At 46.0% G+C, this 12,584-nt stretch overlaps 1 pseudogene; it reads right to left on the bottom strand.

Annotated features, from left to right (window-relative positions):
- Positions 1-12,584, bottom strand: part of LOC105547553 — a 21,973-nt pseudogene that overhangs the window by 7,572 nt on the left and 1,817 nt on the right.

Below are 12,584 nucleotides of genomic sequence, written 5' to 3'. Positions count from 1 at the left end.
TCCTCCCGCCTCTGCCTCCCTGAGAGCTGGGATTACAGGCGTGAGCCACCGCGCCCGGCTACCTTCTACTTTTAAATGTAAAGTTTTTTCCCCTTCCAATTACAGTATCTGCTTTTTTCTCTTTTATGTCAAAAATGACTCTTAAAACAAGAAAGTGAGAGAAACTAATTTATTTCTTAGAGAGTAGATGTGTATTATAGTCTTGAGTACTTTGTTGATGAATATTCTTTTGTTGTTGTTGTTGTTTTTGAGATAGAGTCTCGTTCTGTCTCTAGGTTGGAGTGCGGTGGCAGGATCTCGGCTCACTGCAGCCTCCATCTCCCAGGTTCAAGCGATTCTCCTGCCTCAGCCTCCCAGAGTAGCTGGGACTACAGGTGCATGCCACCATGCCCAGCTAAGTTTTGTATTTTTAGTAGAGACGGGGTTTCATCATGTTGACTAGAATGGTCTCGATCTCCTGACCTCGTGATCCGCCCGCCTCGACCTCCCAACTTTTGTTGTTTTTGAATTGCTCTTTATCTGATTTCTTTCCAGGCAGAGCAGACTCTTCAATGTTAAGAACATAGGGCTTTCCGGCCCAGCGCGGTGGCTCAGGCCTGTAATCCCGGCACTTTGGGAGGCCGAGGCGGGTGGATCACCTGAGGTTAGGAGTTCGAGATCAGCCAATCAGCCTGGCCAACATGGCAAAACTCCGTCTCTACTAAAAATACTAAAAATTAGCCAGTGGGTGCCTGTAATCCCAGCTCCTAGGGAGGCTGAGGCAGGAGAACCCCTTGAACCCAGGAGGCGGAGGTTGCTGTGAGCCAAGATCGTGCCATTGCACCCCAGCCTGGGCAACAGAGCAAGACTCTGTCTCAAAAAGAAAAGAAAAGAAAAGAAAAGATCATAGGGCTTTCCGCCGGGTGCAGTGACTCATGCCTGTAATCCTAGCACTTTGGGAGGCCAAGGTGGATTGCTTGAGGCCAGGAGTTCAAGACCAGCCATGGCCAACATGGCGAAACCCCCTCTCTACTAAAATACAAAAAAAAAAAAAAAGGCTGGGCGCGGTGGCCGCACCTGTAATCCCAGCAGCTTGGGAAGCTGACGCTTGGGAGGCTGGGGCGCCAAGAATCACTTGAACCCTGGAGGTGGAGGCTGTAGTGAGCTGAGACTGCGCCACTGCATTCCAGTCGGCGACAGAGCGAGATTCTGTCTCAAAACAAAAACAAAAACAAAAGCCTAGGGCTTCGGAGTCAGGAAGATGGAATTGGAAATTGGAATTTCAGTAGTGTTCTCTCAGTTTCTTAGCCATGTGACCTCGGGCAGCTCTCTGAGCCTGTTTCCTCGTCTGCGAAATAAGGTACTACAGTCGGCTCTACCGCCTCACGCAGCAAGAGCAGGGGCGACATTTAGGGCCGTCATTAACGCCCTGGCAGGAGCGCGGATGGTTCGAGCCCAGGGCCCGGCAGAGAGGGTGTCTTGTAGCACACTGAGGTCTGACAGTACGCGTCCCCCTATCTAATTGAATCTCTACTACCACGTGTGTGGGTTCCAGCCCCCTCAGAAGCAGACCCTGAGAGAAGGACTGAAGTGCAAGCAGCTATGTGGGAGCTGATCCCAGGAAGCGCCTGTAGGGGACAGGGGAAAGGAGCCGCCCAAGTCCCTGCAGGGACTTCACTGAGAAATAAATGACTGAGGCTTCCGCTGTGGACAACCGGGCTCAAGCCTGTTGGGACCTTCACATCGACTGGTCGGTAGGAAGGAAACCTGGCTGGGGACCCACGGCTCCTGCCCTGGTTGAGGGAGGGCCGCGCCCCTCGCCAGGCTCCTGCAGCCCAGGGTAGAACTGCCTGCGCCCCCGGGGTGCTGCGCACAGTAATGAGTAGGGGCCCAGTTCCCTGCCCGGCTGTGCGGCCTCTCCCTGGTCTCTGTCTACACCGTGGCAGACCTACCCGGGCTGCTCCAGTAGACGGCAGGCTCGCCTCCATCAGGCACCCATGCGGGCGCCCAGAAAGGCTGTCCAGAGCTCCCTCCGAGGGAGGCGGGCCTCGCGGGAGCTGACAGCCGAGGGTGGCCTGCTGCCAGCTAGGACAACAGAATCTGCCCGGGAGCCGTCTATGCACGGCGTCTGTGTCCAGCACATTTGCTCTCTTCCAGAACTCTGACAGGCAGGGTCTCACTGCCAGGTGCCACTCCTCTGAGAACAGTTCCTGGAGAAAAGACCCGTAGGTGTGATCTGTGGAGCGGAGACTTGGCTTCCTGCCAAGCACGCTCTGGTGGGACCCCCCAAGCCTCAGGCTTCCTTCACACACACGCAGCACAACCAGCGTCCTAGTGCCTTAGTCTTAAATAGGAGCAGATAGACAAGGATTACTAGGGCGGGGGGAGCAGACACGGCAGAACAAACAGAGACAATTCAGGTAGCAAAGTATTCACACATCATCCTGTGGTTAGATACCATCAGAACTGGAAGATAAAATCTGCACTCATGAATTGAGAATAATCAGGGACAGAGCTCTTGGAAATAGCCTATTATGTATTTATTTTTATTTTTTTTGAGATGGAGTCTATCTCTGTTGTCCAGGCTGGAGTGCAGTGGCGTGATCTTGGCTCACTGCAACCTCCACCTCCTGGGTTCAAGTGATTCTCCTGCATTAGTCTCCTGAGTAGTTGGGATTACAGGCATGCACCACCACACCCAGCTAATTTTTGTATTTTTAGTAGAGATGGGGTTTCACCATGTTGGCCAGGCTAGTCTCAAACTCCTGACCTCAGATGATCTGCCTGCCTCGGCCTCCCTAAGTGCTGGAATTACAGACATAAGCCAGTGTACCCAGCTGTTTTTTTTTAAACAAAGTTAAGTAGGTAGGTGGGAGACAAAATTAAGGAAATATCAGAGTAAGAGGGATAGAGAGATGGAAACTAGAAGAGAAAATATAAGAAATATAGAGACTCATTCTCAGCAGTGCAATATCTAAAAAATTGGAGCTACTTGGGAGACTGAGAATCTCTTGAACCCGGGAGGCGGAGGTTGCAGTGAGCCAAGACTCCACCACTGCACTCCAGCTTGGGTGACAGAGTGAAACTCTGTCTCAAAAAAAAAAAAAAAAAATTTTTTTTTTTTTTACCGAATCTCGCGATTATCTATCAAGCAATTCTCCTGCCTCAGCCTCCTAAGTAGCTGGGACTACAGGTGCCTGCCACCATGCCTGGCTAATTTTTGTATTTTTAGTAGAGATGGGGTTTCACCATGTTGGCCAGAATGGTCTCAATCTATTGACCTAGTGATCCACCCACCTCGGATTACAGGCGTGAGCCACCGTGCCCAGCCCTTTTATTTATTTATTTATTTATTTATTTATTTATTTATTTATTTTTGAGACGTTGTTTCGCTCTTGTTGCCCAGGCTGGAGTGCAATGGCGTGATCTCAACTCACTGCAAACTCCGTCTCCCAGATTCAAGCGATTCTCCTGCCTCAGCCTCCAGAGTAGCTGGGATTACAGGCATGCACCACCACGCCCGGCTATTTTTTTTTTTTTTTTTTTTTTTTGTATTTTTAGTAGAGACAGAGTTTCTCCATGTTGGTCAGTCTGGTCTCAAACTCCCGATCTCAGGTGATTTGACCGCCTCGGCCTCCCAAAGTGCTGGGATTATAGGCATGAGCCACCGCACCTGGCTAAAAGTTAGTTTTTAATAAGAACAAACCCAGTCTATACTTGTCTGTATCAAATAGTCTAAAAATTTGGACCATTTTGTGACAAACATAAGCAAGTCTCAAGGTTACAAGAAAACAGTCCTTGAAACTATTAACACAAGGCTAGCCCTTACACTTCTTAACAAAAAGATGTAGCCAGAAGCTTATTTTATGATGATAAGGTACAGAATAACTGTAGATTTAACAGATTTGTTACTAAACTTTCTTATCTATCTAAACAATATCTAATGTCTAGCTCAAGGTTGTTCTTTTAAAAGTATCTGTTTTAACAGATTCTTATTCTATCAAGGTTTTTCATCAAATGCCTCCACTTCAGCTAAATTTCCTAGCCAAGTCTGTCTGCAAGGAAATGAGGCTTAATTCCACCCAAAACACCAGAGAGAACTGATAATCCTAAACTTCCAGAGGGCGGAAAAAAACTTCCTCTACTACAACAGACACTGCAGGTAGTCTGCCAAACAGCCATCTTCCCTTTCCTGCCTGTTAACAGAAGCCAGGTTTGGGGGCCTGTAGCGCGGCCCTCCGGAGGGAAGAATCATGATTGCACCAGGCACAGGGGGCCCCTTGGCCAGCTATTGAACTGTGCGGTATGGCACAGTCCTGACCAAGCAAATTCAGGGAGGTGTTTGCTGGGAATGGTGTAATTTTCTTGCTTCTCTCCTTGTGACTCAGGCTGTGACGTTTGGAGCTGGCACAGTCATCTTATCTCCTTGAAGTGTGACATCATCAACATGCTGAGGATGGAGGAGCAGAGAGCGGAAAGGAGCCTGGGCCCTGGTGAGCACGGGGAGGTGCCAGTTCAGCCTTGGGATGGCTTACTTCCAGTCCTCCTACTAAGGAAGCAATCAACATACCTATACTATTCTTAGACAGATATTATGTTCCGAAGAGAGTCACCCAAACTATGCCTCTTTAGCATAAGGATTATTTTGAGCTGAAGGCAATTGAAAAGCAGCAGACTCAAGAAAAGCTCTCTAGGCCGGGCGCGGTGGCTCAAGCCTGTAATCCCAGCACTTTGGGAGGCCGAGACAGGTGGATCACAAGGTCAGGAGATCGAAACCATTCTGGCTAACACGGCGAAACCCCGTCTCTACTAAAAAATACAAAAAAATAGCCGGGCGAGGTGGCAGGTGCCTGTAGTCCCAGCTACGCGGGAGGCTGAGGCCGGAGAATGGCGTAAACCCGGAAGGCGGAGCTTGCAGTGAGCTGAGATCCGGCCACTGCACTCCAGCCTGGGCGACAGAGCAAGACTCTGTCTCAAAAAAAAGAAAACCTCTCTACCTTTCTCTATCTGCTGACAAAACAAGGCATACATTTCCCGCTGTGAAGGCATCCCCTGCTCTTATATCAGGAAGGGAAAGACAACCTTTATTACTGGAGTGGGGAAAGCGTGGAGATGAGTCTGCACAAACAGACCTATTAAATAACCCTTTTACCATCCATTGGTCTCCCCAGAAATTTACCTGCCCACAATTTACTGCTCCTAGAAGCACAAATCCTTTTCCTTTGTCCTGTCTCCACAATTCATCACTCTTTGTTAAAATGGTATACAGGCCTCTGGGTCTAGCTTCTCTTTGGGTCTTCACTTCTATTCTATGGAAGCTTCCATGTACATATGAAAACATCAGATGACATTTGTATTCCTCTTCTACTGTTAATCTGTCTTTTGTCAGGTGGTTAATTAGCAGATCCCAGTGGCAGAACCTAAGACACCAGAGGAGAAGTTCTTCCTCTTCTACAGTTCCTTGCTGCCCAAGCCATCTTATTTGATAGGCATACAAAGAATCAGAAAGAAGAATACCATAAGACATCTCAACAGCAATCTGGACAGTTAGAAGACAGCAAAAGGATATCTTCAAAGCTCAAAGAGACTACCAATCATCTGCAGTGGGTAAGAGTCCCCATTTTCCTCTGTCTTCATCAGCACTTCTGGTAGCTATGCAGTGGTAGCTCATTCTTTTATTTGAATTTGCTTATACCCAGTGAGACTGAGCATTTCATCAGAGATACATTGACCTAGTGGATTTCTTCTAGAAACTGTCTATTCATTTGATTTGAATTTCTTGTCTCCTTTCTTAATATGCAAAGTTTCTCTTGTATTCTGATACTAATCCTTTGTTTTCTATGCTGCAAATAACTTCTCCCAGTGTGTGATTTGGACAGATGACGGTTTGGATTCTGGACATACCATCTTCGAGAATGAACACACCACTAATCTTGGGCAAGCTACTCAACCTTGTTCTCCACTGTGGAAATCAAGTGATATAATCCAACTCACAGGATTGTTTGGGTCATTAAGTGAAATAAAGTGTGTCAACTCCCCATGAGTATCTGGGACATGGTAATTGATTAATGCGTAGAGATAGGTTTAGTGTTATCAAGATGCATAGGCCAGGCTTTGTGGCTCATGCCTGTGATCCTAGCACTTTGGGAGGCCAAAGCAGGTGGATCACCTGAGGCCAGGAGTTCTAGACCAGCCTGCCCAACATGGTGAAGCCCCATCTCTACTAAAAATACAAAAATTAGCCGGGCATGGTGGCGGGCACCTGTAATTCCAGCTACTCGGGAGGCTGAGGCAGGAGAATCACTTGAATATGGGAGGTGGAGGTTGCAGTGAGCTGAGATCACACCACTGCACTCCGGCCTGGGTAACAAGAGCGAGAGTCCATCTCAAAAAAAAAAAAAAAAAAAAGAAAAAGAAAAAGAAAAATTCACGGATTCTTAGAGCAAGAAGGAATCTAAGAAACCGTTGAATGTATTGATCATTGAATGACGATATTGAGACAGCACTTATCATGTTCTCAGAGCTGTTTGGGGAATTTTTAAATATATTATCCCATTGTTATGAGCTCAGTACTCACAGCAATTCTATGTAATAGAAGAGGGAATTTACTATGGGAATTGGCTCATGTAATTATGGAAGCTGAGAAGTCCCACAGTCTGCCATCTGTAAGCTGGAGAGCCAGGGAAATCAATGGTGTAATTCAGTCCAGGTCCACAGGCTTGAGGACCAGCAGACCTGAGGGTGTAACCCTCCATCTGAGGCTGGTATCCTGGGAAATCAGGGGGCTGCTGGTATAAGTCCTGGAGTCCAAAGGCAGGAGAACCTGGAGCTCTGATGTCCAAGGGCAGGAGAAGAAGGGTGTCCCAGCTTCAGAAGAGAGAGTGAGTTCACCTTTCTTCTGCCTTCTTCTACCTAGACCCTCAGCAGATTTGATAGGGTCCACCCACTTTGGGTGAGGGCATCTTCCTTACTCAGTTTGCGGATTCAAATGCCAATCTCTTCCAGAAAGACCCTTAGAGACACACCCAGAAATAATGTTTTACCAGCTATCTGGACATCCCTTATCCCAGTCAAGTTGACACCTAAAATTAACCATCACATCTCCCAAAGATTGGCAAGAAAGTCTTTGCAGACGATACGGAGGAACCACCCACCCTACATCACACATCTGTGGACCTGCTTCTGGGAAGAGGGCCCATAGCTTCCCTCAGGCTCTCAAAGGCATCAAGCAAACTGCCAGTCTAAATCCTAGGCGCCCTTCAAAAACCTGACAGATGCAACTTTTCTTTTTCCCTTTTGCAATGAAGAGAGCTCCCTGCACAGCAGGAGTGCCCTGCATGGGTCTTACTTGAGCGGATAAAGGAGAGGCAATAGATGGCGAGGGTCTCTGCATCTTTTCGCATCCCAACAGGGCACTCATTAAGCAAGTTAACAGTCTGGAGATTTTAACTGGAACGGGTATTCTCTGCAAACAATTGCTTTGAGGACTTAACTCTGCTGAGTCACCAGAATTTGTGTGAGGGTCTGGAATCTGGGCCCTTGTTAAGAAGCTTCTTGGTGTTAGTCCTGCCCCTGGGCATGGACTTTATGTAAGCCATGGCTGATTTCTGAAGAACCTCAGGAAGAGACAGCCTGCAGCCACTCAGTTCACTTCATCTCAACTAGAATTAAGGCTGGATGGCCTTTTTTTTTTTTTTTTTGAGACAGAGTCTTGCTCTGTCACCCAGGCTGGAGTGCAGTGGTGCGATCTTGGCTCACTGCAACCTCCGCCTCCTGAGTTCAAGCGATTCTCCTGCCTCAGTAGCTGGGATTACAGGCACGTGCCACCATGCCCAGCTAATTTTTTTTTTTTTTTTTTCAGTAGAAACGGGATTTCACCATGTTAGCCAGGCTGGTCTCGAACTCCCGACCTCAGGTGATCCACCTGCCTCAGCCTCACAAAGTGCTGGGATTATAGGTGTGAGCCACCGCGCCTGGCCGCTACCTTCTGTATTTTTAGTAGAGACGGGTTTTCACCATGTTGGTCAGGCTGGTCTCGAACTCCTGACCTCGTGATCTGCCCGTGCCTTGGCCTCCCAAAATGCTGGGATTACACACATGAGCTACCTTACCCGGCCTTGAATAATGATGCTTTTAAGGTTTACTTCTGTAGAAAGACTTTTCTGAATTAAACCAATTTGGGTTAAAAGTCCATTCAAGGTTTTAACAAAGTATGGTGAACAAATGATGTTTTAATGCAGCACTAATACTCCTACACAGTTACGCTTAGGTAAGGAAATGCGACTTGTTTAATTTAATCTAGTACCTGGTCTACAGCACTGGAAGGTCTTAAGAGAGTTTGTTTAAGCAATCTTGTTTCTCAAAGCCAAAACATATGTAAATTAAAATTTTTTACTGTATTGGGAAAATTTTAACTGATCACATTTTCCTGGTATGTGTATTTTAAAATGCCGATAAAATAATCGACCTAACAGCATTTTAATGTATAAACAAGCAAGTATGTGTGCCCAAGAGGAAACAACTGTGCATTTAGATGCGAAGAATGGGAAAAAAGTATCATGTCTCCTCTACACAGTAAGATTTTCACTCCACTTTGAGCAGGGCTTAAGGGTTACATTATAAAATATGTAAGGAATACATGTTTGTTACATAAAAACTTTAGAAACTCAGCAAAGTATTATATACAAAAAGTATCCTTAATAATCAACAAATTGTTATTAAGACTTGAAAAAAAGTAGGCTAGTGTGGTGGCTCACACCTGTAATCCCAGCACTTTGGGGGGCCGAGGTGGGCGGATCACCTAAGGTCAGGAGTTTAAGATCAGCGTGGCTAAAATGGTGAAACCCCATCTCTACTAAAAATGCAAAACTTAGCTGGGCGTGGTGGTGTGCGCCTGTAGTCCCAGCTACTTGGGAGGCTGAGACACAAGAATTGCTTGAACACGGGAGGAGGAGGATGCAGTGAGCTGAGATGGTGCCACTGCACTTTAGCCTGGGTGACAGAGCAAGACTCCATCTCAAATTTAAAAAAAAAAAAAAAAGTAGTATAATTAGTGACAAAGTTCATTCAGGAGGTAGGAGAGGAAGCGTTTAAGAACAAATGTTTGAAGAAGGTACACTTAACATTTCAAAAAATTATATATACATATGTTTTCACATATATTTCATTCTGTAAAATAGATATTATTCCCACTCCATCAATGAGGAATTTCTTCTGAATGAATTTCTGCAGGCATCTTTATGAATTGTCCTATTTATAGCTATACTGCATGTGAGGGATAAGAACAATAGCAGACCAGGTGCAGTGGCTCACACCTATAATCCCAACATTTTGGGAGTCCGAGGCAGGCAGATCACTTGAGCCCAGGAGTTCGAGACCAGCCTGGCCCACATGACAAGACCCCATCTCTACAAAAGACACAAAAAATATGTCAGGCATGGTGGTGCATGCCCATAGTCCCAGCTACTCAAGAGGCTGAGGTAGGAGAGTTGCTTGAACTCAGAAGGAGGAGGTTGCAGTGAACCAAGATTGCACCACTGCACGCCAGCCTGGGCAAGACCCTGTCTCAAAATAAATAAATAAATAAATAATGGTTAACATTTAATGAGCCCTGCAATTTGTCAGGTCCTTATTTAACTCAAAAACGATTATTATTGTTATTCCTATTGTCATTGTTCTTATCACTCATATGCAGGATAGCTATAAATAGGACAATTCATAAAAATGCCTGTAGAAATTCCTGTATGAATATAAAACTTTTTATGAATAATCAATAAATCCAGATAAAGTATTATTGTAGGCAAGACCCACCGATGGACGCTAATATTGGTGGGGAAAAGCTTGAGGAGAAACAGGATATTTACATTGTCTTGAAATAACTCCCTCATTGAGAATCGCACTGCACCAGCGGAGAAACCCAGCGGGCAGCACTTTACTGGGTGATGGGCGTTCACATCCCCAAGAAGAGGACGTATCGAATGACGAAGCCCCGCGGGGATGCATTGCACTGAGGGCACGGCATTATTTATGCAGTATTCTTGCTAAAAGTGTAGCCTCAATCAGATCATGAGAGAACATCAGACGGCCCCAGACCAACAGACATTCCACAGCAATAACTGACCAGGATTCTGCAGAGCTGTGTTCGGGTCACTGAGAGACAGTCCCAGATTGGAGGAGACTAAGAAGCTACAACAACTGAATGCAGGAGGGCTCCTAGATGGGATCCTGGAAGAGAAAAAGGGTATTAGTGGGGCAACTGACCAAATTCAATTTAGGTCTGTAGCTTATTTTGCATCATGTCACTGCTAATTTCCTGGGTTTGATTATTTTGCCCTGGCTATGAAAGATGTGAACGCTGGGAATGCTGGGTGAGGATATAAGAACTCGCTGTCCTATCTGTCAAGTTTTCTCTAAGTCCAATATTATTTCAAAATGAAAAAGTATAAAGGAAAGAAGCAATGGCTGCAAGTAGGATGGTTCTTTCCCACTTGAGCCCCAAATCAACCACATGCCCCCCAGACAGTCGTTCTCCAGTTACTGCCACCAATCTGCGATCTGGCTGCTTCTCACAGGGGAAACTGTCACAGCCCCCAGAAGAACCGTGGTAGGGACTGATTGATTGATTTGTAAATTAAGTTCTGGGCAAAATAGGAAAGTGCTGGTTATTAATGATAAAAGAACTGGCTGTTGCTTACCAACAACTGGCATATGATAAGCAGAAGCTTGAATTCAGGGATCTTCAAAGACATATAGGCAAACTGACCAAAACGTGCTCAGCACTGCAAATGCACGGCATCACAGGGCTCGCAGGCTGCACTGCAAATGCACGGCATCACAGGGCTCGCAGGCTCGTGGAGAGGCCGTGGGGGGCAGCAGGGAATAAACAGCACTCCTGTCTTCTCCTCCTGCGTTCTGAAGCAATTCACAGTACAGTCAGCCAGACAGCAAGATGGCAGTTTACCAGTGTTTAACCTCACTGGGGAAAAGGGTTTTTCCTCTGCTTTCCAATAGGTTTTTTCCTAATCTTACCCCAGTTTCACCCAATCATAGGCACGTGTGAGTTAATCACAGCCCCTGAAATGACAGAAGAATACAATGACTATGTCTTAGACAGCCCGTTACTTCCCCAAATCGTAAAAGAGCCAGAAACCCTCGCTTCTCCTCTCTAGACACCCACCAAAAAGTTTCCGTCTTCCCTTCCACAGGCTGGAGTGAAGGGGAAGAGAGTAGAAATTCCTTATTCGTAGGTGAAGGGATTCAGAATGTGCTGCTCCAAAATACACACTTTGACATCAGGATTAATTGGAATTGACAGCAACTGAGAAGATGCAGATGCAAGAAAAACTCTCTGCCCTCCAAACTGGCAAAGACACCCCCCCTTCTGTCTGCTGGGAAGGACAGAAGCTAATCACCAGAGACAATTCTAGATGCTCATCCGCAGGAGAAAACACTAGAGGATCCTACATAACAAACCTTACTAACCACCCTTATCTTCCACTCTACCCATAGATGACTTTCCTTCCCACAGTTTGCTGTAACTAGAAGCTCAAAGTCCTTGTCCTTTATCTTATCACTTCTCTACAAATGTATTGTTCTTTGATAAGGATAGAAGCCCAGATGTTCACCCCCTCTTTGAGTTACTCATCTCTGAGTGCTCTCGTGTGTGTGTGTGTGTGTGTGTGTGTGTGCGTGCGTGCGTGCGTGGTGCATGTGCTAATAAGCTTGTTTGTTTTTCTCTTGTTAATCTGTCTTCTGTCAGTCCAATTTACAGGGCCTCTGCCAATGAACCCAGGATAGGTGGAGGGAAGAGAAAATTTTCCTGTCCTACATGGGCTAAGCTCAGAATGCTGGGGAAAGAGGGAAAGTACATTTCCTATAGCCCACACCTAAAAGTCTAGCAAAAGTACAGGAATTAAGATTTCCAGGGCCTGGGAGCTGGGTGTGGTAGTAAATGGGGTGTTAACATTTGATGAGGACAGAGATTCCATTTTGCAAGATTGTAAGAGGTCTTGGAGCCAGGCATAGTGGCTCACGCCTGTAATTTCAGGAGTTCAAGACTAGCCTGGGCAACATGGTGAAACCCCATCTCTATAAAATACAAAAATCAGGTGGGGGGTATGGTGTTTTGGGGATGGATGGTGGTGATGGTAGCACAACAGTATGTTTATTTTGTCTTTTTTTTTTATTTTTTGTTTTTAGAGATGAGGTCTTGTTCTGTCACCCAAGCTAGAGTGCAGTGGTATAATCACAGCTCACTGTAACCTCGAACTCCTGGGCTCAAGAGATCCTCCTGCTTCAGCCTCTCCAAGCTGGGGACTACATGCGTGTGGCACCATGCCAGGCTAATTTTATTTTTCACTCTTTCGTAGAGACAGGGCCTTGCCATCTTGCCCAAGCTAGTCTCAAACTCCTGGGCTCAAATAATCCTCCTGTCTTGGCCTCCCAAAGTGCTCGGATTATAGGCGTGAGCCACTGTAATGTGCACAATATGAATGTACTTAATGCCACTGAACTGTATGCTTGAAAATGGTCACGATGGTACATTTTATATAATGTATGGTTTATCACAATTGAAGTTTTAAAAAAAATTTTTTTTTTTTTTTTTT

Source organism: Mandrillus leucophaeus, unplaced genomic scaffold (genome assembly GCF_000951045.1).
Source record: "Mandrillus leucophaeus isolate KB7577 unplaced genomic scaffold, Mleu.le_1.0 Scaffold391, whole genome shotgun sequence".
Lineage (NCBI taxonomy): Eukaryota > Metazoa > Chordata > Mammalia > Primates > Cercopithecidae > Mandrillus > Mandrillus leucophaeus.
This window is presented reverse-complemented; position numbering and strand designations above follow the sequence as displayed.